The 27,484-nt window shown below is 32.6% G+C and overlaps 1 protein-coding gene across 2 annotated transcripts in view; it reads left to right on the top strand.

Annotated features, from left to right (window-relative positions):
• The first annotated feature begins 1,166 nt into the window (after positions 1-1,166).
• LOC118193453 (uncharacterized) overlaps positions 1,167-27,484 on the top strand; it is a 917,076-nt gene continuing 890,758 nt past the window's right edge. For both annotated transcript variants that reach the window (XM_085817668.1, XM_085817667.1), the window contains exon 1: positions 1,167-1,613. The gene's annotated coding sequence lies outside the window, so the exon portion shown is untranslated. The remainder of the gene's footprint in view (positions 1,614-27,484) is intronic.

Below are 27,484 nucleotides of genomic sequence, written 5' to 3' on the forward strand. Positions count from 1 at the left end.
TTCAACATATAAAGCATGTAAAGAATGCTATGCTAGATTTTCATTGTTCTCTACGACTTATCTTTCTTGGAATGGCACGAACTCCATAAAAAATATTTTAGGTGTTCCACAAAAAATTATGTTTTCAGTAGTCCCACGTAGAAATTTAAACTTTAAAGGCTTTCCAGACTAGTTTGAAGACCACTGACCAACTCAAGCTTCAAGTATCGCCCCCAAAATATTAATTCTGTAATCCTCCATAATCTTACTCTTCCTTTATAAGAACAAAAAAACTGCATATGTTTTGTATTATCTGAGAAATACTTGGCGCCAGAGCGTAATCTGGGCTAATAGCGCATGCGCCTCCAGAATTGTTGCTGAAATATATTCTGGGAGAAACTTGATTTTTTGTGGTACATTGGAAGTTGCGATTCATATATTACGCTGTATTCATATATTACGCTGTTATGTAATGTAATGTAAACCATGAAACTTAGCGCCAGAGAGTCGCTATGGAAAATAAATGTAATGAAAATTAGAGCGTGTTATTTCTGTGTAATGTGTGTGGTATTATTTTATTATGACATATATCTATCGACGGGAAATAGATCAAGTCAATTCAAGTTTTCTGGTCCGTCGAGCGGGAGACGAACCAGCGACCTATGTGAAGTAATTTATTGTAGTTACGGTACTGTGAAAGAAATATTATACCTAGGCTACCAGTTTCTCTTAACGAGGTCCTAAAATCTATCTACATAAGACGATACAAACAGAAGTTCCCTTATTATTTTACATCTATAGATTAACATCTACGTCTAAGTACTGTATTTCCAAAGACGAATGATTAAATTTCAGACAATAATTATTTAATATTCAGATAAGCTACATACAGTAAAGAATCTTGAAAAAATGTTTGGAAAACTGTATATCTAAGCGCCTGAATAAATATGCTGATTCAGAGCATCATTTAAGATTTTTTTTTTACTCTTCGGAAAGGGATCCATGTCTCCCCCTCCTATTTTCTCCTAGATCATTTGCAAATACACAATATCTTGGCGCGTATTCAAAATTCGGTCATAGATTCCGTTTATTCAGTTACATTCAACCTAAGATAGCTGTCGTCAGAGGTCGCTGGTAGTCACTGCCGGAGGCAAAACCACTAGAACTGAGCGATAACCGTTCGAGACTGGCTCTGCCGTTGAGTTAACAGGGAGTGTTGTCTCTCCCATTTGTGCACGAGCTGTTTGCGAAAAAGAGAGAGACTAACTTTTCTCAACTCTTTTCGCCAGAACTCGGAGGCAGAACATGACACTTTGCGGTGCGGTTGGTGGTGTCATATCGCTCTGCAGAGCTTTTCAAATTTATCAATAGTGTTAGCATTTTTTTTTTTTTTTTTTTTGAGTTGTGTCTGATTCCCTGGATATGAGAAATTTTTGGAAACCCAATACCAGTTCGAAAAAAGGATGAAAAGCTGTAAAGTTTTGTGTTCTCAAAATTTATTGTATTTCAAAATTTGTCGATTGGGAGAAATGGGACGATCTGTCTCTGCTGAATTTAAACTTGTTATAGTACATTGTTCGGACTAGCACCACAAAAGTGATCTTTTTTCAGCAAGGATTCAAAATAATTTTTAAGTAAGTAATGGCATAAAATTATGCATAATATACCGCAAATCATTAATTAATTTTAAAATACCGGACTTATGATTTATAATACCAAATTTACTATAAATAATAAATTTGGTATTATTTACTTTTTTATTTAATATTTATTATAAATATTACTTATTATAGTATTTATTACAAATAATAAAATAATTATATGATATTGGAAGCATTAAATACTCATAAATCGTATCAGAATCTAAACATTTAGTCAAGAAGCTATCGTAATTTAAAAAAATTTGATTATTTATATTTTAAGATGAAATAAATAACTTCCTTGATGATTTTATATTAATGAAGTATAATTTTCAGTGCCTTATGTTATGAACTTCTTTTAAAATATAAAATACGTATATTTATATATCTATATATCTATATGTATATAAAAACATATATATATATGTATATAAAAACATACATATATATATATATGTATATAAAAAACATACATATATATATATATATGTGTGTGTATATATAAAAAACATATAATTATAGATAAAAAACATATATTTTACATATGTTTTATATAAAAACATATATTTTATATAAAAAACATATATTTATAGATATATATGAGACAGAGAGACGTTACGTCTTTCTCTTTCTCTCTCGCATGTATTTTAAAACAAAATTATCCCAACATAATTTCCGCCCAATATGCTGCTGAAAATTTAATCGGTTATAGACAAAAAGTAAGAAATTAAGAAACAAATTCACGAATTCATTTTATATTTCTTCATTTCTCTCTTTCTCTCTCTCTCTATATATATACGTATACAAGACAGAGAGAGAGAGAGAGAGAGCATGTTTGATTAATTGCTAAAATGGTACTAAAATTTAAGTGGCTTGTCGATTTATGAAAGCATGTTATAAACAAAATTTCGGTATATTGTAGTATATGTTTCTTCCTAATGATTTAGAATATGTAATTCTGGATCAAAGAAATGAGTATTTGCTTTACTGATGATAAAATGCAATGTGATTTACTTATTGTAAATTGTAAGGAATTTGTGTGTTTTGATTCTTTTGTTGTGATGTGCATTTTTAAATCATCTAACTCTACGTTCATTAGTTTGATTTCCTGTTTTACTGAAGGTTTGTATTCTTTGATTTCTTGCAGCTAGGTTAAAATCTTAAATCAATAATAATTTAATGTCTTTACTTTTGTTTCTATATGTCAAATAATTAGGTTTCAAGAAAGTCCTTAATGAATTTTTCATTAGTCCCTCAACAATATTAATTCAACAAACTAAATAGAAATAGCTTTTCTAATTAGTTGCCGATAAAAGTTTTCATTGATTTCGCAACGACAGGACATTGCTGTTACTAAGTTTCCACGCAATGAAAGAACGGTGTTTAATTGCAAAAGTCAGATTACGAGCACTCAACATAGAGCAACGTTTTTTCTTAACTTTTAGGATAAATTCAACTCGCATGTTAATCGTCAAGACAGATTTTTCTCTAAGGGATATTATAATTCCGAGAATTATGCGCAATGTGTTTCTTTGCAAGAAATACTCACCAAACTCGCGTTCTACTTTAATATTGGCTTGATTAATTTGAAAGTAAATACAACTGAAATAACACCGAAATAGAGTTATAGTTATGACTTGAGCTGAATTGTAATGAATTACTATTTTATTACGACAAATCTTAGCATTTTTTAAAAATACACAAATTTTATATATGTTATGTAATGTAATGTATGTTATGTATGTAATCTTTATTACGTTACACGTAGGCTTTCTCCTTACATGAATTTCTTGTATAATGTAAAATGTAGACCTCAGTGTTCAAAGAATTAAAATAGAGGCTTCTTATAGAAATTAAAATACAGAAATTACTGATGAAAATTTGGTGTCTCCAGGCGAGTAGTTGATCATATGAGGTATAGGAATAATTTCTAATTAAAATGAAGCAACAAAAACAAAACACTATGGATTATGTATCCGAAATATATGACGTATAAATTTAGGAAACGTCTTCTTATTTTTTATAATGGTGATATAAATGTAAATAAAATTAATCGTTAGGCAGTGCGTAAACAAATATTATTTGCTGAGATACAAAATATTTGGAATTACAAACACATCTGATTAATGAAAATGGCAGCTCAAAGATTTACAAGCTTTTTTAATTACTATTATTACGATTTCCATAATTAAATGCGTTAAAATTTATGTAAGTTAGAAATATCACGAAAAATAAGAGAATGATATAAATTATGAAAAATAAGAGAATGATTAATGATAAAAATAAGAGAATGATATGATTATCTGCTTCAAAAGTAAGATGCTGCTGTATTTTAAAAGATAAATTAAAGATCTTATGTCGCTAAGATTGGCATTTTATCGGGCTACGTTAGTAAGAACACAGTTTTGACATAAATAAAATGCAAAACTACCACAGGAAGTGAAAATTTCCCTTGTAACTTGAATGATTAATGCAGTAAGGCGAAGGTGAGTGGGCAGTGAGGGGATGGCATAATAATAATGCGACGTAAAGGAACTTGGGGTGAAATATTAAGAGACTGAAGTACTGATGCTTTTACTTTTAAAACGTATATATTGAGTGATCAGCATGAAATAGTTCTGGGGTTCTTGAGGTTAAATACCAGTATTGGAGAACAAATTATCGCTTCTACAGCTTAAAAAGGAGATAATTGTGGCTTATTAAACTAATGTGCTAAACTAATGACCTAACGACTTAGTTGTTTGTTAGTTGTTGCACCACTTAGTTGTTGTATATTTCAAACCAAAATTAAATTCCATACACGAATCATATCATACACTAAATATTTATAAATATCTCTAAATATAGAGGTATTAATATGATAAGGTTGTCTTAAAAATTATTGCATGTATAATTTTATAGCTGGGTATAACTAGATTGATAGATTGAAAACGTTCAAATGAAAGAGAACTAGGTAAAAAGTTTCATAAATGAAAACTATAATTTAAAATTTTAAAATAAGATAAAGCTTGCTTGGAAAAAAGCGGTATATAAATCATTCTGTGAAATGCAGTGTTATTGCGTTATGTTGCGTTTAGTTTAATTGTGAATGGTACTGTTAAATGCTTAAAATATTGTTTATTGAAAAATTATGTAAAAATCTAGGAAAAAAAAAACATTAATTGCAATGAAAGAGTAGAGGGTCTCTGCTCTTCTGTTTGCTTTTCAGTTTTTAAGGTTATATACTTGACAGCGAAACTCCGCTTAGGAATCTGGAAAGTCTTCAACAGTGAGTACTTAGAAGTGCATCTGAAGAATAGAAGTGTCATTTGAGCAGGGTCGACCGTAGTGCACACTTACTTAGCTTCTGTAACAGTGCGATTATTTTGCAGTTTTTTGTTTTTGCTAATATATGGTCTTCTCTTTATGATGACCTTCAGCAACCTTCAGGGCTTTTAAAGTTTTAATTTTCCTTTTAATGACAGGAATTAAAAATTATTACAAATGTTAAAGAAATTATTTCAAATTTAAGTGTACATTATATAATTAAATTAAATTCTGCGATGAATATTAGGAAAGAAATAACTGTAAATTACAGACCAAATGCTGTAAATTACAAGATTTTTAACCCAAAAGGGTTATTAATTTCGTTTTGGCATTTTGCGTTGAAAAATTTAATTCTCGGTTCACTTTTCAAACTGTTGCCACGAAATATTACAACTCCGTATTATATTTAAAGAAATTAAATAATGAAGAATCTGCATAATTGTATGTATGTTTCTCGCATTGTGATAAAACGATGGTACCTAGAGCCATCAAAATTTGAATAACGCACATTTACATCCGAATATGGGCATCTGGAAACCAAAATTTGGAATTCGTTTTATTATCGATTTCATATTTTCTAAAAATTTAATGAGCATTCGATTAACAGACTCGATGACTTCAAATCGAACAATGGCAACACTGTACGGAAAAAAAAATTTATCTCCAGCGCGCGAGACTGTGTATCGGAAACTCGAAAGATATGCTCATTTTATAATTATTTTGCGATATTGCTGTTGAACTGAATTTCATGGTTTAAGTGCGAAGACTATGATATTTAATTAATAAAGTTAACCCACAAAACGTTAAAAAACGGCCCTTTGGGGGTAATGTAACATCTGAAAGCTTTCGGATTTTTATTATTATTTTTAATAATAATAAAAATAATACATGTTTGTATTATTTTTATTATTATTAAAATTATTTATTTTATTATTATGTGTATAATGTTTTGTTCGCATTTGTTTTACGCATTCTAGAAGCCGCTCTCAGAAGGGATTGTTATAGCCCTTATTTGCTATTGCTTTATTTGCTTATATTTGCTGTAACTTTTCTTTGTCGTATTGGAAAGGCCCAGGCTCGAGTCCCGGCGAGGGCAGTGCTCATTTTTTCATGTACTTCTGCTTCAAAAACAACCTAAGGTTTCACAGTGGCGCCCGAACTAAAATGGTGTTGGATGATAATTCTTCACCACCAGCATCTGGCCACTGAATGCCCTAATTCCCAGTCTTCCTTTAAAATGGGGGGATATATAAGTTTTCCCTCCCTCCGTTCTGAATGCCTACATGGTGTAACAGTAGCATACTGGAAGCGTATTCGAGAGGTCCACCGGCCGTTGCATTGCTCATTTTTCATGTGCTGTGTTTAAAAAAAAAATAATGTTTCTACAACTTTTATAGTATAAAGAGTTCTTCTGTTACTAATATTTTATTAGTGAGTTTGATATACGTTTAGAACCTGTGAAATGATATAATTTCATGTTCTGTAAACTGAAAATGAATCTTTTTCAGATTATTAATTAAGAAATTATTGTGTTAATAATTAAAAATATTTGAGTTACTTTTGCTTAATGTTAAATCCGTATTTAAATTAAGTATGAATAACGCAATAGAATGGTATTATCATATAAAAGAAAATTGAAATAAAAAGTTACTTTATAATTTACGTGTGATGGAAATTAAGTTAGTTTATGTTTCGTAAAAAATATGACATATAAAATATATGTATTGTTATATTTACTTTTTTGATGCATGTATTCTTAATGAAATGTATATGAAAATTCGCATGGAAATTGAAAATCGGTTTCCAGTATTAGCATAATGCTTCAAATGGTTAGCTACAGGCTTTTAAAAGCAAGTAACATATCGTGTGTTTGTTCAACTTCAGTTCAAATATAATATTCAAAATAATGATTAAATCTTAAGTTATATATCTCTCACAATGTGATTTTCTAATAAGTTGCGAAAATAATATATATGTAGATTTATTTTATATTGAGTTTTAACATCGAGGGCTTTACCCGTAAAACTAAATTAAACTTTCCATAAATAGAATGAAATTGAAACATAATAATAAGAAAAGGTATTATGTTATAAAATAAACTGTCTTTTTGGATTAAGGTAAACATTTTCTTTAAACTCAAACTAAACCTTAAAGTGATTTATTTCTGCAAGTGGGATATCTTTATCAGAAAAGTTCAACATTTTACTAAGAATCTTTAGAGGAAGAGATAGCTATAATAACAAATTTCTTTCCAGAGCAGCCATAATGGCAAATTTCGTTCCTTCCAAATCCTGTTAACATACCAACATAAGCCATGCTTTGTTAAGATATATTGAAATCAACATTCTTCTAAACTGGACAACGAAATTAAAACATGTTTCTTGTGTTTCATGGAGAGTTTAAAGTAGATCGTTATTCAGAAAGTTTGAAGGGGTTATATTGATATTGAAATCAAAGCTGGTTTTGTGAGTAGGTGATGCATGAAATTGTGAAAGCTATACCAATTTTATCATAAATACCAATTAATTCTTTCTTTGGAGGCTTAATATTCTCTATTAAGAAACATCCTGAATACTACGGACAAAAAGCACTAAAGGGGTTTAAGCAGAATACTCAGAATATTTAAAGTAAACATATTCTGTCACACGTAAGTAGAGGAAAGAATTTTAAGTTTCATCTTAGAGCATTAAACACTAAAGTTGTTTACTGGTTAAACGCAGTGCAGCTATTAATCTTATAAAAAATCAAGCTTAATTTATCCCATCTTAAATTAAGGAAAATATTTACAGCTGAATGTGAAATCTAATAACCATAGAAGGAAATAAAATTTAATTTTTAAAGATAGTAAAAGTGCTATAAAGACTTGAAAAGATAAATGAATTACAAAAATAATGCAGAATTCCATCTAAATTGCTAATAAATGTTGAAAGTAATGACTGTATTTTTAATATGAAAATTTCGATAAGGTTAAAATGTTTCAACTGTAAAACATGTTCTCATAATTAATAGAACTAGAATTAAATACTGAATTAGCTTTTTAATGAATTTTAAAGAGATGTGAGAATTTTTTTCTGTATTGGCGTATGACACAAGAAATTCTATCACACGCACTGAAAGTATTTCACGATCTTGTTACAAATTGCATATAATATTATACGAAGTTAACATGATAATTAGGGCCCACCAGCGGCCGAGCGGTAAAGTCGCTGAACACTGGTAGTTCGGTCCGAGGTTCGAATCCCGCGAACGGGCTGGCTGCATGGGTGTTTTCGTGGTCTTCCCCATGTGTAACGTGTATACGAGCCAGTTTCCCTTAGAAAGTCCTCCACGAAAGGCATCCCTCCTCTTAGGCAGATAGCCCTAGTGTGCTTTGCCATAATTAAATACACCACCACCACCACCACACCATCACCATGATAATTAGAATAATTTAATTCTAGGATATTGCATAAAAATTAATGAAATTTATTTTATCCGTTTCGCAGTTTGGCTAAAAGTATTCATTTATTAATTTGTAGAAAATATTCAGCAATTTATTTCGGAGCATTACTAGTAAAAGTTCCCCAGTGTCGTCCTCGGGACACTTAACTGTGTATCTTACGATTGTTAGACGTGGTTTCCAGTTGTACCACAAAGCATGCGGTAAGAAGAGAAAAGGTAATTACTTGTTTATGATATTTCTTAGTTTGTCAAGGGTTCGAAAGTTTACTCAAGCAGGGATTAACCACTTACCAGTTTCCTTTTTATGCCATATTGTGACCAAAGATAAACATATTATTTATAAACAAGTTTGAATTCAAATAGATTACATGAATTCAAATTTGCAGTCAAAACTGTTTCAAGTATTGTATTTATTAATAATAATTGTTCACTACAGAGATTTGATTGACAAAGATTTGTGCCTTTCCCAAATAGCCTTTTAAGTGTAGGAAAAAGTAATTAATTATTTATTTCCCATGCCTAGTGATGTAATTGGTTAACACGTCTAGCTGGCTTGTAAAAATTCTGTGGCTTGAATCTCGGTAAGGATCAGTTGATTTCTAACGCTTTCTCATTTGACGAAAGAAGAAAAATTGGGAACCATTTTCAGAATCCTATCTTATAGAGTTTGAAGTGCTTCCTGTAGAAATATTTGGCCGATTTGAACTATATGTTTCCAGGACTACCTGTTAGAAATGGAATATTTTACTCTTGGTTGACTACATATATTACAACGAGAGAATATGCTTAAAATGGAAAAAGGACTCATTATTGATTTATTTCCTTTGTAATAGGAATATTCCATTCTATTCTTGAAAGTGAGAATCCTGTCTCAAATCACGCTGAGATATACATCTTTTTAGCGATAAGAACGTTTCTTAGTATTATAGAAGAAGAAATTATACAAATAATATTTTTAATTTTGTTTGGGAAATAGAAGTGCTTTTATTCATCACTGTACAAATTTTTTAAATTAACATTATTGTACCTGTTCTCTAATAGCACATAATATTGTTTGCGTGTTACTAGAAGCAGATTCATAACGACAGAATTTAACCTCTTAGGTAAAACGTTAAAACTACGCACTCTGAATATTTTTTTTTATCATTGTCCCTTGAAGTGTAGCGTGAATACTAGTCAGTTTCGTTTTGAAGGTCTCCTATGAAGGAATCCTTCGTGTTAGGCAGATAGCCATGGCGTGCTTTAATCCAATCCAATTCAAACATTTTTACATTTTTATTTATTTTTTTATGTTTTAAGTTTGCTCCTCTTTCACTTTTTACATGAGAAAAATTCGTCATTGGTTTCTTCCTTTGTATCTAGTGAGCAATATCCTATTTAAAACTTTTAAAATTTGCTGAAATCTTACTATAATTGTATGTTGCTCTAGCACTAACTAATTCTAATAAATCAGGTTTAAATATAGTTAGTTTTTGTAAAATAAAGAGGATAAAGCGTTTTATTCCATAGCCTTCAAAATATAAGAGTACAGCCGGTAGAATTATAAAAGCTTCTAAATGTGCTTCTACGAAGAACTCGTGCGTGAGCTTGGGAAGCTAATGATGAAGAATAGGGATATAGGGAGTTTAGCTAAAGAGACTAAAATAAAGGTTATTGGTAAATTGATTTTATAATTAAAGGTAATGGAAAATAAAATTTCTGAATTTTTTAATGAAAAAGAATTCCTAATATGACTGGAAGGGGATTTGTAATAGTATAAATCATTATGTAAATTACTGCTTGGAGACGTTCTGATTGTTTTCCGTTTATTGTAATAAGAAAGAAGATTTGGATTAATGATTGTTTAAAATATAATTCAAAATAAAAATATATTTGATAAGAAACATGTAAGGATAAGAATAGAGATAATAGTAAGGGTAATTAGTCAGAAGTTGGATGAAGAAATTTACATTAATAAACTTCTAATTAAGGAGAGTGCGATTATAGTAAATGATCAGTAGTGAAGATTAACTAGTGAATTTAATGAAATGTTTCCTTTACTTTCTAGAAGTTTAGTTAAAATAAAAAGGGTAATAAAAGACAAAATTTTGATTAAAATAATAAGTCTCTGAGAAAAACTAAAAGGAGAATTAAAGGAAGAATAAATTTTATCAAATGTTAAGGTTAAGATATACGTGCTATTAAAGAAGATTTATGTGATCATGAGATTCTTACCAATTATCTACTACTTAATGATGATCCTCTAAGTAAAAGGGAAAGTATAAGAAGAAGGATATAGATGATGTGGATTGATTATGGAATCAAAATAAAGAAAATAAGGAAATGAATGGGCTTTCCAGGTTTATAAATATTAGAGTAATAGCGTTTCGTCATAAGTATGTAATAAAAATTCTTATAATTATAATGATTTTAATTAAAGTAATATTAAAATTCTCTACATAAAAAGCAGAATTTTATTTAAATTATTAAGAATAATCGTTGATTGTATTATTGATTTTATTATTTATTTGTTCTCAACTTATGACTATAATAATGAGAACAATTTCAGTAACTTTGTTTTATTCAGTTAATAGTATATATTGTAATAGAATCTTATTGATTTAAGTTTGCTTTTTTACTAGAAATATTAACCGCTGTAATCATATTATTTACTTATATGGCTAGATTATGCCCAAATAAAAGTTTTGAATATGTTGGGATGGCATTGCATTCGGTTTTAATATACGTATATTCATATATAGGGTATTCAGATTAGTTGAATTGTTAAATGAGAAGGCGAATAATTGCTCAAAGTCACCAGCAAAATCACTCTCCTTCAATAAATCATTCAACTGAATTCAACTGCATCATACACCAAATACAGAGTTAAACGTGCCATGATAATTCTAAGTAAATTGATAATTGACGATCGCATTGGTAAAAGCCACCAACAGCAATAATGAAATCGATACAATAATAACCGTAAGGCAAATCATGATCTCAGCTCGAAAATAGTTAGTGACTTTAGGCGAATAACTAGTTCAAATCTTCTCAATGACTTTACGCCAGAAAAAGCTATTCTTTTCCACGTTTATTTCAAGGTAAATTCTTTTTTCACGAAACAAAATTAGGATGAAAAACTGTTCACTTTTCAACCAGAAGTTCTGCATGTACTCAATGCGAAATTACATCATTTAAAGGGCGTAGGCCGCTATTTGGGGTATCTAGAATGGAATGGAATGAATTCCTAATAAAATTCAAAAACAAAGTAATAAAATTAAAAACGATTGCAATTCAAAACTGGTCTCCTAAAAAATTTAATAAGTAAGTGTTGCTTTTGAAAATATTAATAAAATTTTTCCTGATAAAATTCAAAACAACTCCAATTCAAAAACTGATCTCCTAATAAAATCTTCAATAAATAAATGTTTCTTTCGAAAATATTAATAAAATTTGCATTTTTGAAGCTGTTTGTTTACCCTCCGAAAGACAAGGCTTTTGGATCTGTTCATGAAAAACTGCATTTAAACAGCATTTATTAATTAAATTTGTAGAATTACTTACTTGAGCCTCTATTTTTAATAAATGTCCATTTATTAAAATGATATCAGATCAATAAAGAAAACAAAAAAGCCAAATATTTTAAATTACTAGTGAATATGCACTAAGTGACAAAAAATCTCTTAACCGAATGAAGCCGGTCTTGACACTTAGGGGTACTATACATTTTTAACAAAATTTTGTTATACGTCAGGTTGGTTTATTAGATTTATTGCTAAATCTTTGCTTATGGTGTTTGAAATTTAATAAAGATATCCAGAGAAAAAAGTGTCATTTTAGGACTTTGGTTAATCCAAGCACAAATAATAACGCACTTGTAAAAGTTATTTTAGATATTTAGACATGTTTCCTTTATTATATTACATGATTACCGTGAGTAACTTATAAGGTATTGTTGCTGTTTTCTCTTCTGACACCAGTTGTTACGTTATTCTCTTCCGTCACGTTCGTACGGAGTTCGTAGATTTGAAGTGAATAACGACGACAATTGATGAAGTATCGAAACACACTTTATTTGCCAGTACTGTCAAGACAGCTCCAAAACACGTTTTACAGTGTAGTAGTTTAAACTACTATAAACACGCTGACACGATCAGCGACACAGTCTTCAGGTTATCAGGCTATCACGGTAGAGACAGCTTCACCGCAAAGCACCAGAGTACAGCTGCCAACTCTGCTTGGTCGTTCTCGGAACTCCACATACTCTCGAGACTCTCCACGCGATGCACTCGACGATAAACAAGACTATAGCTCTCGACTCAGCACAGTCTAAGACAAAACTCAACGATGCATTAATTCGCGATGCACTAAAAGACTCTCTCGATGCACTCGAGGACCAACTTGGCGCTAGACTTCGAGACACTCGCTCAATGACTGACTATCAGCTCGCTAGACGAGGCACACACACTCACTGAGTGACACACACACTCACTGACTGCGGACCAGCAGGGTTTATATAGCTTTCGTCTTGTGTTCGAGAATATTCTGGTCTAAAACGGTAAGAATTCGTTCCAGAAGGTTCTCCATCCGTCCATGGCATATCGCCAATTTTGTCGCAAAATGTGGCAACCCCTCCTTACCTTGCCATTTTATGGCAATCCTAAAACTGCTTTGCGGGAAAGCCCTCTTACCGCGCCTGTACATTTCGTAACAGTATTTTCTCAACCCCTGCCGTCGTGGTGTAACTGGAAGCACACTCAACGAGTATTCGAGAGGTTCAGAGTTCGAATCCCGTCGAGGGCACTGCACATATTTTCTCTCCAGGACCAAAAATACCTTAATGACTCTTCTGTGGGGTCCGAACGAAGGTGGTGGACGGTAATTCATCACCACTAGGATTCGGCGATTGGGTCTCCTATCGCTAGTCGCTCTTTAAAGGGGGGAAGGAGGGAGTATATAAGGTATTTCCCCCTCTTGGGGCCACATGCCTTCGTGGTGTAACTGAAAGCAAATTTGACGTGTATTCGAGAGGTCCAGAGTTCAAGTCCCGTCGAAGATGTTGCACATTTTTTGCGTCTCCAGCACCAAAAGTGCATGGAAATATTTATAATACGCACTTCCATGCACTAATCACTCTACAGACTGCAATCTATTAAATTGAATGCGTTAATCGTAAATTTCAACAGTGTGTGCCCGCAGGTCATATTTCAACATTCTCTTTAATTTAAACGAAAAGAGACATAAAAAAGAAATAAAAATTACTTATTTATTAACCAATTTATATTTGAGCATTCATAAAACGATGTAATATATCATTTTACTGTATATTAGATAAAAAGGCGGGATATATCATTTTACTGTATATTAGATAAAAAGGCGGAAGTAAAATGTGATGATCTATAATTCTTTATTTCAAATAGCATTGGCTTTTGAAATCAATAAATTCGTTCCCTTAAAATAAACGTTGCATATTCACGATCTGTGATATTCCTCTTTTGCCGCTGGCACCATTTCTTAAATGAAATGAAAATTCTCTTGGCGAACTTTCGGATCTTAATTCAGTGTAATTTAAAATCGTTATTGGTTTCTTAGATAAAATTTTAGAATTTTACGTTGCAGAAATATTCAAAATGCAAAATTAATGATTATGAAGCAGATTAAAAATTTTACTTTTAAATTTTCATCAGAAGTTACCTTACATAGTAGCAGATATTTCAGTTCGTACGTGTTATAAATATTGCCATGCATTTAAACTCAAGGAAAGATGTTTCTTGAAAATTCTGAGTTGCCTTAATTAATGCTGAAAAATGTATTAATTAAAAAAGCTTATAAGGTATTTCTCCGACTTTCCTAGCGTGCCTTCGTGGTGTAGTGGTTCTGCAGGCTGGGCCGGTATTCCAGAGGTCCGTGGTTCGATTCTCGGCGAAGGCGGTTGCTAATTTTTCATCTTGCCTGCTTCAAAGAAAAAATACCCAATGTCTCTACAAGCTTAAAAATGGAAGTTTTAGCATACTATCAGAAGCAATTGAATCGAATGGGTAAAAGTATCCGACACAGTTCTATAGAAGAATTATTAATTTCTGTATATATTCTGACATTACAATACTGCCATTACACAATTACTACTCACATTACAATGCTCAAAGAGATAATGTGCTTAGTAATATTGTTGAGAAATGCCCAGCTGGGTGGTAAGATAGCAAAGTGGTTTATGGTTACTAGAGAATAGCAAGGAAAGGAAGGGTTGCCAGATTTAGCGCGAAATCGTCCATTTGATGACATTTGGCTACAAAATTGGCGATATGCCATAGACGGAGTAAGAACATTCTAGAAGAATTCTTACCGGTTTTCCCGAGCATGTTCTCGAATGCAAGACAAAAGCTATAAGTACCCTGCCTGTATGCGGAGTAGCAGTGAATTGTGAGCGTTTGAGAATACGTTGAGTTTAGTAGTAGTGTCTTGGGCTCCTATGGCGATTGACCGAGTCGGGAGCTATACTATAGTGCTTTGCGCGAAGCTGCTTTCCCCGTTTTAGCCTGAAGGCTGTGCGGCTGATTCTTTCAGCGTATTTACCGTAGTTTTTAGAGGCCTGTTAACTTGTCTATGGAACTGTCTTGTATAATACTGGTGAATAAATTGCGTTTTGATTCTACATCAAGCATAGTCATCAATCAATTCAAATTCACGAACACGTAGAGAGCAACAATATTACAAATGCTATGCTGACATGTATATACAGAATCCATTCGAAATACCGAAACAGCATATTCAAAATACGTGCTGACTATTCTGCATTTATTAAGAAAAGCAATAATAGAGAACTGATGATTTTTCCCCTAATTTTGGCTTTACACCAAAGAAAAATGGCCATTAATGTATTAAAACACCGTCGTGTCCGTGCGAAAATACAGGATTGTCGCTGTCCTGTTCTTTTTATATGTCACCTACCTTTCAGTTTTAATTATCTATTTACCTGTATTAAACGGAGGGCAAAAGAATGGAACTTGCGTTAAATTTAATTAAATTACGTAGACGAAAAGTATACTTTATTAACTACATATTTGCTACTTTAAATTAACTAAGATTAAGAGATTGTAATTTCACTACAGCTTTTACGTAACTAGGTTTCTTTTTAATCAAACAGAGATTTAAGGGATTGTTGCAAAAATATTTTGAGTACAATAACCAGTAAAATTTGAAAAGGAAAAAAGATGTTTATATAATTCAACGACATTACTTGGGGCTTATAGCTTTTACTTATTTCTCTCCCAGTATTGCTTTTTCTTTTATATAAATGCATAGGTATATATATATATCGATACCTATCTTCCCTATATTGAAAAAGTCATTTAAAAATATCAAAATTTATGCAAAGAGATGAAGTTAGCATAGGATGTTTTAAAACCAATAATGGAGTTTTGCGCTACTGTCAACGACAATAAATATCTTGTTGAAATTTCTGTTTCTTCATACTAATATGAAAATCCTTAATACGTATATTTCCCCAGAATGAACTATCACACTCGAAGCAGGAATTGCTCAGGATATGTTATACAATAGTTTCTCCAGGATGCTAGATTGGCAGAAATGGACCCATTTCTTGACCCTTACGAAACTCTAACATTACATTTTTTTTTGTTGTTTCTTTTGTTGTTAATGTGAAATACTTCATATTTCTGTCCACCTGAAAGAGAGAATAATGTTATTAATTGAAGGATTAACACTATAAGGTATTTCTCCCGCCTTCTTAGCATGCCTTCGTGGTATAGTGGTGAGCACACTCGAGAGGTCCGAAGTACGAATCCCTGTGAGGGCGTTGCTCATTTTTCATGTCCTGCTTCGAAATAACCTACATTGGCGCCCGAAATAAAAAAAGGTGGTGGATGACGATTCTTCGCTACCAGGATTTGGCGATTTGGTCCCCTAATATTCATCGTTCTTTAGAAGGGGGAGTATATAATGCATTTCTCCTGCTTTCTTAGCATGCCATCGTGGTGTAATGGCCAGCATTCGAGGAGTCTGTGGATCGAGTCTCAGCGAGGACATTGCTCATTTTTCATGTCTCCTGCTTCGAAATAACCTAATGTCTCTACAACACTAAATGCTCATTTTCGAGTGATAATATCCTATATATAGTTTTGACGCGTGCTGTGCTCTCAGTATTGCACCACACGTACTAAACAGCGCACGGTATTGAATATGTGTATATAGACTCACGAAAAAATGAATTAATCTTAAAACGGAGCATTTTACAAGGAACGTTTTACATAAAGGCAAGTAATTTTTATACCTAACTTGTTAATAAATGTTTCGCTAATTGAAAATTAGCTGTGTGTAAGCTCCGCAAGCGAACCTATTGTGTGGAGATCATGCAAGAAGATAAATTTTATATGTGCGGTAAACTGTCACTTGTGTTGAGACTGTATTCATAAAATGCGACTATTATATTTTGAAAACCTTTACTACTGGCATTTTTTCCCAACAGTTTCTGTCTACATACTGCACGCAAGGACATTCGGAGAAAATGTTTTATATTTTACTTATTAACAAGTGTTTCGTTAACTGAAAATTTTCTACGTCGAGGTTATGCACAAAAATCTGCTGTGTGGAGATCATATAAAAGATAAATTTTATATTTATGGTAAACTGCTGTTTGCGGTGTTGAAGGTTCTTTCGTAAAACGTCTGTATTATATTTAGGAAAATTCTGCTACTGGAATTTTTGTTCTGACAGAGTCTGTCTGCATACTGCAGATAGGGCCATTTAGAGAACATGCTAGAGCTGGTTAAATATTAAACTCATAATGATTATGAAAATAAACTTCATCTAATTTAAGTGGCTTAAATGTAGACTACGTAATTCTGTTTTGTATAAATACAAAAACAGACTTTTTTTTGGTCAATTACTGAATTCATAAATGTCCCATTGTCCAACCCCTTCGGGCACACATGCAGATTGAAAAATAGATGCAGCAGGCGTTATTTCCTTAAATGTTAAAACTTTAAGGCGTTATTTCCTTACATATTTTTCACAGGTGCATTTAATTGTAAAACTTAGGTAGTTAAGATAATAATAAAAAATGAAAACTGTTTTACATTTGACTGTTGAAATTTCAGCAATTAAAAAATTATGTTTTTTTATGATCTTTTTAAATTAACTTTCTAATTGATAACATGTTCATTATTCCACAGCAAATTAAATACAAAAATTCTCACATGTATGTGTAAAATTCATGCAGATATCTGAGAATAACTTTACCACTTCAGACAGCATTTCAGAGATTGTTCTGAAGATAATTGGCTGAGAGTTTGGCCATATAGTAAAATTACAAAAACGATAGTTGTCTTGAAGAATAAGTCTTTCGTATTGAATTAAATAACAGTAGTTTTTAATTTTTCCTTTAGTCCCTTGAAGCAAATAGTTACAAATGTCTTTCTGGAATTTGCTTGTAAATATATGCAACGTTTCCCCATATAAAGCATAGTAATTATTTTACTAACTGGATGTTTGCTGTACGGGAATGAATTTTATAGAGTAATAATGATCGAATTTCTGTACAAATTCGGAGATAACTCAGCAACATCTTTCCACAAAATACTGTTACCAGTCTGTTGAGGCAACGCAATGTAATGTATTACATCTATGGCTTCAGAGGTCTCAGGGTGGAACTAACCAAGGTCAAGTAGACCGTCAACGACCAATACAGACGAAGATATATTCCTCATTGAGACATTCATTAAAGTAACAGATGCATCGCAACGCGAAAGATCACAGAGCATACAGGTACGGGACCAGGATGTGTGGTAACTCTAATCCAATGACTTAAATGCAGAAAACATTTTGCTTGCTAGGTTCTCCAGCTGTTCGCAAGAGATATAGATCAGGAAGAGTGTGCATGATCATTTTCGGTGATCGGACGAGGACCGGTACTTTCAGCTTGGTATGGCCGTTGACAGCATGATGATCTTATGCAATGATCTCTCGGGATCTTTTTGTGGGGTCACGCGTGTGATGAAACCTGGCCGCTTCATTTCCAACCTGAGATCAAAAAGCAGCTGAAAGAATGGACATGCATTCATATATTGACTCATTCGCATCGAGAGAGAACCAAATCTCTTTTCCACAAATATCGAAAGCGCCCGTGTATACAAATTCTTCTTGGAGTGCTTTTCCTTCCCTCATGATAAACTGAATACTACAGCGCTAACAATAACCTACTTCAGTAAAGCGACAACTTCTTTCTTGCATGTTTTCACCCTGTGTGAAATTCCCCTTGGGACGGGATTGCAACTTCGGGCAACGATAGCTAACATTGATAAAAAACAAAAGAAGAAAGAAGATGCATTAAAATAACAGAATTACTTTTAGTCGCTTCAAAAGAATGATTGCCGTGGTATTTTACATTTGCTGAAAGCAATGAGTAATGCAGTGACGTGATGGGGGAAAGCACTAGGTAAGAAATTATTGAGGCGTTCGGGCGACCTGCCGATGTCTCAATGCTCGGGCGTTTGGGGCGACTTCGATGAGAAAGAGTTAAAATTGAAGATGACTGCATTGCAGTAAATCAAATATACCATGTACTGTGTCATCAAAAGGACCAAATCTTCTACCTACAAAATTTCATTTTTTTAGTCCTTACCACTACTGACTCACAGTAAACGGTGATTTATTTTTGACCGACCAACGTATATCGCATTATTTAAAATTAATAGCATTGTTCGTTCAATATTAATGAATGGAATCTCCGGAGGTCTAAAATTTATCCTTTTCGCGCTTAAGCAAATTCATAATAGGTAATATTCTTTCGTGAGCAAAAAAACTCAAAGAAAAAATTCGGAAAAAAAGTTTCGGAGTATTATGACCTTTTCAATATTTGATGCGACTCTTTATTTTTTTTTAATTTACGTCAAGGCCATAAGCATCTTTAAAAAAAGAACGATAACAGGTTTTTTTCCAACATTTTAAATTTGCAAATGCTGTCATCAGTATTCTTAATTTCATTCTTAATTTACCGAAGACCCGAGGATTGCTGCAGCAATAGCTTTTCCTATTTCTGCTTTCATACTCGTTGTTTAATCAGAGTCTAGCTTAAGTAAATATACCTACAGTGGCCTGTATCGCTTCGTAGCCAATCAATACAGAGAAATGAGCTGCCAAATCAGATGACAGCTGAAATGGTCTTTGAATTTATAATTACTTTATATCTAAATCTTCACCTTTTTGCAATTCGTAGAATTCTTTTAACAAAAAATTAGGTTTCGAACAAAAACAGGTATTTGCTTATTTTTGCTAACAAATTAAGAGAAGAGGGCGTATATTAGTAGCTTTGAACTATAATTATAATACCTCTGATCTCATAATTCTTTCAATACCAGCGTAGCTGATGTTAATATGTGACTTGATACAATAATTGTGAAAAGAGAAATTAGAGTGTTGGCAGTTTAGGAAAAGAATAATTCCTTTTCATTTCTTTAAAATTTAACTGTCGCTTTAATTGCAGCTTTCTATTCCAATATTTCTTCTATTTTGTTTCTTGCGTTTTATCTACCTTCTCGTCATTTCAAAGATTTACTTCTCTTCGCTGTTTTGCTACTTTTGTAGTTTTTAAATTTCCGTGACTCTCTAATTCCAATATTTATTATAAACTTCTAATATTAAACTCACTGTGCTATTACTAGCTTTCACCAACTTAAGTAAAACAAAATACTAGACTTTAATCGCAAACTATATAAAGATTGCAGTCTGATTTGTTTTAACTCTTCTATTCCATCGATATATTGATGTTGTTGCAGTCACTGAAATAAAGGATACTTAAAAGGATAAACGGAAGAAGGATCAGTAAGAAAATGCTCATTTAAAAGAAATGTAAACCTCTCGTTATTTATTATGATTCAAAGAAATGATTTGATGGAAATCCTTTATCGCATTTTGAGATACTGAAATTATTAAAGCAGGATGTTTCAATCAAAGCACTTCATGGGAAAAAGAGCAGATCGAGAATTTATTAATTGTTTCTCCATTATATAGTTATTGTGCTGAGAGAACACTTATATCTAAGATAAAGAATATATTAAGAAAAATGCACATAATAATTCACAGAGATTCATTTATCTTGACTAATAGTTAATTTTTAGTTAAAGCGACTTTCCTTTCATTCTTATTTTCACTCAGGCTTTCCTGTCAGAATGCTAATCAGATTGTGCTCGTTTATTCAAACTAAAGTAGAAAGAAGTTCTATTAAGCGAGGCGTTTGGAAGATGATTTTAGAGCGTATGCCTGCTTATGCCACGCTCTTATTTTGAGCTGCTAGCGATTTGATTCTGTCGCTGACGCTTTTAGCCACTAAGCTTGCTTCCGCCGGCTTCTGCGAGTCAGAGCCTTCTTGCACGTTAAATTATCCTGTAAGATGTGAGGCTAGTTTAATTAGATTTTAATTTAACTTCAACATTCCTTGTTTGAAATAAGACAGACGTGTTGTCTTTGCATAATCCCAAGTGGGGCAATCTGTTCAACTATATGTCATCCTTTACATCTTTAGACTTTTGTTAGACTTTATGACCTGTCTTTAGACTTTATGACCTGAGGATAATTTCTCATAAAGTCTTCAAGAGTTCGTTAATTTATACTTCTTAAAAATATGAGACTATAAACTGATTGAAATGTGATTATGAAAACGCTATAATTTTGTCATTGGCTTACTAAGTATTGCTTGATAAAATGCGTGAGGAAAAGAAACTTCTTCCAGTTAACGAGTAAAAAATATAGAGCCGCAACGCAAAAAAAAAGCAGTAGAAATAATAAAAAAATTTAAACATTACCTCTGCCTAAAGTTTGCTGGACTTCAGTGCAGCGTTGTGGAAGATTTGTCACCACTGTAAAAGCTGGGCAAAATGTAGTGTCTCGCAAAGATGCTTTAATACAAATTGTTGTGAACCTATCTATAATAAAAACTTTACTTCATGCAAATTACTAGTATTAAGAAATGCTTTAAATCTAAAAAAGAGATTTTAGTTCTCTACCTTAGAAGAGAAATTTAGAATACTCAGATTAGTTTCGAAAGTTCAGAAGTTAAATAACAATCTGGCAGTTTTAGAAACGAGGAAAACTGCTGGAATATTACATATTAAAACTTTTATGGTCTTGAAAAGAAAGTAATTTAGAGAGAAATAAGATTAAGGCGTACTTTCAAAATATTGTTCTAAACAACATTAATTACAAGGCACATTTATGTGAAGAATAATTGCAATATATTGAATGTCATGAAATAACAACCATAGTTTTTATAATATTGACGGTAATTCTGTGTGTTCAATGATTGTTGCTTTCTGTTGCTTACTTAGTTAATTTTATGCGTTTGTGGTATATTTCTATATGTATATTTCTATATGCATGTTTTATTTTATGTTGCTAGATTAAAACAAAAATCTGAAACATGAGTTTAAATGTTTCTAGATCATGTTACAATTAATTTATTGCTCTACTATGCAGTTTTTACCTAGAATTAAGCTTCTGAAAAAGAAATTAATTGAGTTTATTTTTAATTCTTATTAACAAAAACTGACACGTGTTAGGATGCGTTATCAGATATCATTCGCAAGTATTTATTGCTCAGAAATGTATATGTAGAAGTTTTTTAACACATACAATCTCCCTTTGAAACACAAATGTGCAACATGGGAGTTACAACAGTAAGTTAACCAAGGATGTTAAAGTTAAATAAACTGAGTATTACATGCATAAATTAACAACAACAGAAAACAGCAGTCTGTTTTCACAAAATAGATAAGTTCACTGGCCATGTCACGCAAAACCTTTTCAAATCGTTCTGCAATAATAGTATAGGGCCATCGAAGGAAGAGCAGGGGAAACAAAATAAATATTCCGAATCTTGAGGTACTTGAGGTTTGAATACTTACATAATAATTTGACCTCAGATTGAAACAAAAAGGTAACTTGCAAAGTTACTGTAACCAGATAAAACTGAGATATTTTAAAATTATTTAATAAAGAGAAAAGACTCGAAATGCAGTTTGCGGCAAATAGAAGGAAATGAAAATTTTATGGTTCTCTTCTGTCTAGGTGACTCGGCTATCATTGCAAGATGAAATATATTCCTCATTTTAGAATGCCAATATTGATATTTATGAGTACATGCAATATTGAGGGAAGTGTGCTTTAGAAATTAAAAAGAATATTTATATGCTAATAAATTAAGAAAATGCTTAAATCATTATTATTATAGTTGTTAGGGTGATTGAACATTTTAATCCCCTTTATATTTTATAATTAGACAACTGATATAGGTCGCAGTATAAGTGTGTCCTTATAGCATACATTTTAATTCATTACAGACATTTCATTGGCCATGAACGTTAAATATGATAATGTAATTTCACCTCGAATCAACAGAGAAAATTTATACATCCTAAAGCCACTAGGAGATGTTACAGCAATGTTTATATAACGAGCAGCAATGTAAGAAATTTAAGGCATTTTTCGAAATGTATTGAATGTAAGTATTCAAGAACAGAAAAATGTATTAAATTTGTTTATGAAAGTTAACGGGAAGTGTTTATGTATATGTATGCTACTAGTTGATAAAAATGTTGTGGTTTCTACTTTAGCTTATGGTATCGATATTAAGTTTGTTTGTTGTAGAATAATTATGCATATAATAAGCTGAATTTCCATAATTTATAGAAATATATTAGAAGGAGTAAAAGAACTGTCATGTTTTCTTAGTATACTCGTACAAAAGGACAACGATTTGGAAGAATTTTTTGGAACTAATAGAAATAATATCGTTTCCGAAGAAAAGAATAAATTATTCATGAATATGTTCACAAAAGGAGAGAATTTACACAGAACTAACAAAAAGATAACCATTCAACATTTTCCAGGTGTTAATAAATGCCATCTGTAAACAGACAAACGAAAGGATATAAACCAATCATATTTCTTGCAAATGACTATATAAAGTAACTACACAAATAAAAACTATATTGTGATAATTTGGATATGAAACTTCATTAAAAGTCTTATTTGTTTTTCCAGAAAATGCAGTTCACAACCTATGGTGCATTTTTCGTTCTATAAATCTGTGCTCGATGTTCTTAAGTTATTTCTTTTGTATAAATGCAATAAAATATTAATCGTTTCACAGCTGCCATTCTGAACTGGAGTTTAAACGAAGACATTTACAAATAAATTCATAATTTATGCATAAGCAGAAATTATATAAATAGAATAAAGACTACAGTAAAGTTATTACAGTGAGAGATGAGAACAAAAATATTAATTCAAATGGTTTTCAAATAAATAATTTTATGAAAACGTGTTACGCATTTGTATTTAAATAAGAATATATATTTCACAATGTAAATTTAATTTAAAATTGTACAGATTTTGTTTTAAATCTTTAATGTCACCGTAAATAGAGAAGCTTAGAGTAACAGCTTATACATATTATAAGGTGGAATATATGACTCACAGAATCTTCCCTTTAATGCCCCAATAAATTTAATCTATTAAATTTTTTTCAGATTTTATGCAGCTTTATTAAAAGATATAACTCAGGCTTAAAGCACGTCATTTTTAAAGGTTTAATTTAAGTTAAAAGCTGCAATTATGTTTAAAAAAAGGTTCATAGTTCGTAAACACATTAGGTACTTTTTGTAAGCAGGAAACTTGAAAATGAGCAACGCCCTCGCCGGGAATCGAACCACGGCCCTCTGGAATACGTGTCCAGTGTGCAGACCACTACACCACGACGGCACGCTAAGAAGGCGAGAGAAATACCTTACATACTACCTCTATTAAGAGGCGACTGGGGAATAAGGGACCTAATAGCCAAATCCCGGGTGTAGAGAATGATCATCCACCACCCTATTAGTTCGAGCGCGACTGTAGAGACATTAGGTTATTTTGAAGCAGGAGACTTGAAAACTGAGCAAAGCCTTCACTAGTAATCGAACCATGGACCTCTCGAATACGCGCCCAGCGTGCAGACCGCTACACCACGACGGCACGCTAAGAAGGCGGGAGAAATACCTTATATACTCCCACTTTTAAAGGGCGACTGGAGTTTTTAGGGAAGCCAATCGCCAAATGCTGGGTGGGGAGAATCATCATGCACCACCCTTTTATTTTGGACGCCACCGTAGAAATATTAAGATTTTACAGAAGCAGAAGAAATGAAAAATGAGCAACGCCTTCGCCGGGAATTGAACCACGGATCTCTGGAATACGCGCCCAGCATACAGACCACTACACTACGAAGGCACGATAAGAAGGGGAGCCTTTTTCGTTCTATAAAGTTTTATTCAGATAAAATTAAAGTAATGAAATGTGTGCTTGATGTTTTTACATTAAAAAAGTTACTTGTTTGCATAAACAAGTTACTTGTTATGTTATTAAGTTAACAAGTAAGTTAAAAGTTATTAAAAAAGTTACTTGTTTTGCGGAGAAAAGTTACTTGTTTTGCATAAATGCAATAAAATATTAATTGTTTGAGCTGCCATTCTGAACTGGAGTTTAAATGAAGACATTTGCAAATTAATTCATAGTTTTTTAATAAGCAGGAATTATATAAATAGAATAAAGACCACAGAGAAATTATTACAGTGAGAGATGTAAATAGAAATATCATTTCAAATGATTTTCAAATAAATAATTTTATGAAAACATGTTATGCATTTGTATTTAAATAAGAATAGGTATTTCACAATGTAAATTAATTTGAAATCGTACGGATTTTTTTTTAAATCTTTAATGTTGCTGTGGAATATATGACTCGCAGAATCTCCCCTTTCATGCCAGAATAAGTTTAATCTATTTATATTTTTCAGATTTTGTGCTACTCTATTAAAAGATCGAACTTAAAAGCCCATCATTTTTAAAGGTATAATTTAAGTTAATAGCTGCAGTTATGTTTAAAAAAATAGTACAAAGTTTTTCACTGTAGGAATCTAAATAATCTTTGAACCATTTATGTATTATAATTGCCTTATACTTATTTACACTGCTGGCCACCCAAATTGCAACACCAAGAAAGACAAGAGATATCACAGCAAAATTTATTTAGTAGATAACATGTTGACCAAGTATCAAATGATTAAATTTACAGACTTCTGTGAAGTGTGGTTCCTTCCAGAATCAGTAGCCAGAGTTGCCGCCATTGTTGGAGATCACCGCTGCCACAAGCCTCGGCATTGATTCAAAGAGACTTTGGATGTGTTCTTGGGGTACAACAGACCGAGCAGCTTCCATTCGTTGCCAAAGTTGATCTGGTGTTGATCAGCTTGAGATCTAATCTGGGTGAATCGTTCAGCAACCATGGACCACATGTTTTCTAGCTGCAAAAGTTCGGGAGAGCGAGCCGGCCAGGAAAGCAATTCAATTTGGCGATTGACGAAGAACCCTTGGATAATGTGTGCCAGGCGTAATCGCGCATTATCCTGTCGAAATATGGCTGTGGGCAAGCCCTGAAGGTAAGGAAAGACAACTGGCTCCAACATCTCGTAGATGCCGCGCTGGCTGTTTAAAGTACCGACAATGCGTACTAGAGAAGTGCGAAAGAGATATCCAATACCGCCAAATACCATAATACCCGGTGCAGAACTAGTGTGGCGGTGCATAACGCAGCTGTTCAGCATCCTCTCTCCACGGTGTCTCCTGACTCGAATCCAACAATTGTGGTGTTGCAGACAGAAACGTGACTCATCAGTAAAGACAATTTCATTCCATTCTTCCGTCCGCATCCTTCTTTCATCGCAACATTGGCGTCAGAGACGTCTGTGATTCTGCTTCAAGGGTAGGCGAAGCAATGGACGTCTTGCGGACAGACCACTCTGATGTAAACGGCGTCGAATGGTACGCGCAGACACTGGATGAAGCGTTACAGAATGAATGTGCTGTGCTATAGTGACTGAGCGATCCGTCACTGCCATGCGCACAATGTTCCTGTCGTCATGTGAAGTGGTGTACTGAGGTAGATGCGACCGAACACGTCTGTCTGTCGTGCGACCGAACACGTCGGTCCGTCGTACCCGCCTGCATCCGATGGTCACATATCCGCATTACAGTTGTTTCGTTTCGTCCAACACGACTACCGATTTCCCTGAACGATAACCACACCCTCGGTAGTCCACTATTCTTTTTTTGTCGAATTCGGATACTTGATCAAACGATGATCGCTGTTTACTACAAAGCATGATTGATAGTACAAGAAACAATTGCCGAACAAACAAACAAAAAAAAAACATAATTGCTGAGCCTGAAATTGTTGAAAACTCCAAGCCTTAAATAGCGCTTTGAAGTGGCGCCACAGGCGCGCGTGATGTGCGTCTGCGCTGAAATTCTAATCATTTGCATAAATCACCTCCGCTAATGCATGCTGCAAATTTCATGTTATTTGCATGCTTCTTTCAGGGTGTTGCATTTACGGTGGTCAGCAGTGTATATATTACTAGCCACAAGAAAATCCAAACTCTCTATGCGACCAGTCTTCGTCTGGCTTTTAATTCGACCGGAAAAATATCTAAAGGGAATACCAAACGTTAAATTAAGAACTGCGCAGAATTTTACTCTGCAGAACAACTTCATTAAAAACAATTATAAAAAAAATTTAAAAATATATTAAATTTAACAAAATTACAATGAAATAAACAATCCGTTAATACAAATATTAATTATCCTAATAAAAAATTAACCAACTTCTTGTTGCAAAATCGTAAGAATTCAAATGATATAAAGGAAATTAAGAACTTTGATTCCTAAAAAAATCATGCAAAACTTTTTATATAATTAAAATTATATATAATTAAAACATAATTTTAAAAAATTACAATGAAATAAGCAATAAATCTCATATTTTCAAGAGAAAACAGTCAGAAGTCCAGTATCCAAAGCAATGAATAAAAAAATTTTGCCGAAACCACATTTCTAAAAGAATAAAACTATCATCAGAAAGCAATAATCAATCAAAATTGTGCTTCGTGGGTGACATAATTCAAAATATACAAACCTCTTTGCCATTAGCTAATAAAGAGAGAGGGGGTTTTAAAAAAGGAAATTCTTTCTATCGTGCCTCGCGAGATGCATGGGCGTCAGAATAAGAAGATTGCGATGTGCGTGTCCAA

This window comes from Stegodyphus dumicola, chromosome 5, assembly GCF_044657685.1.
Source record: "Stegodyphus dumicola isolate Sdum_Otavi_A_Nest chromosome 5, ASM4465768v1".
NCBI lineage: Eukaryota > Metazoa > Arthropoda > Arachnida > Araneae > Eresidae > Stegodyphus > Stegodyphus dumicola.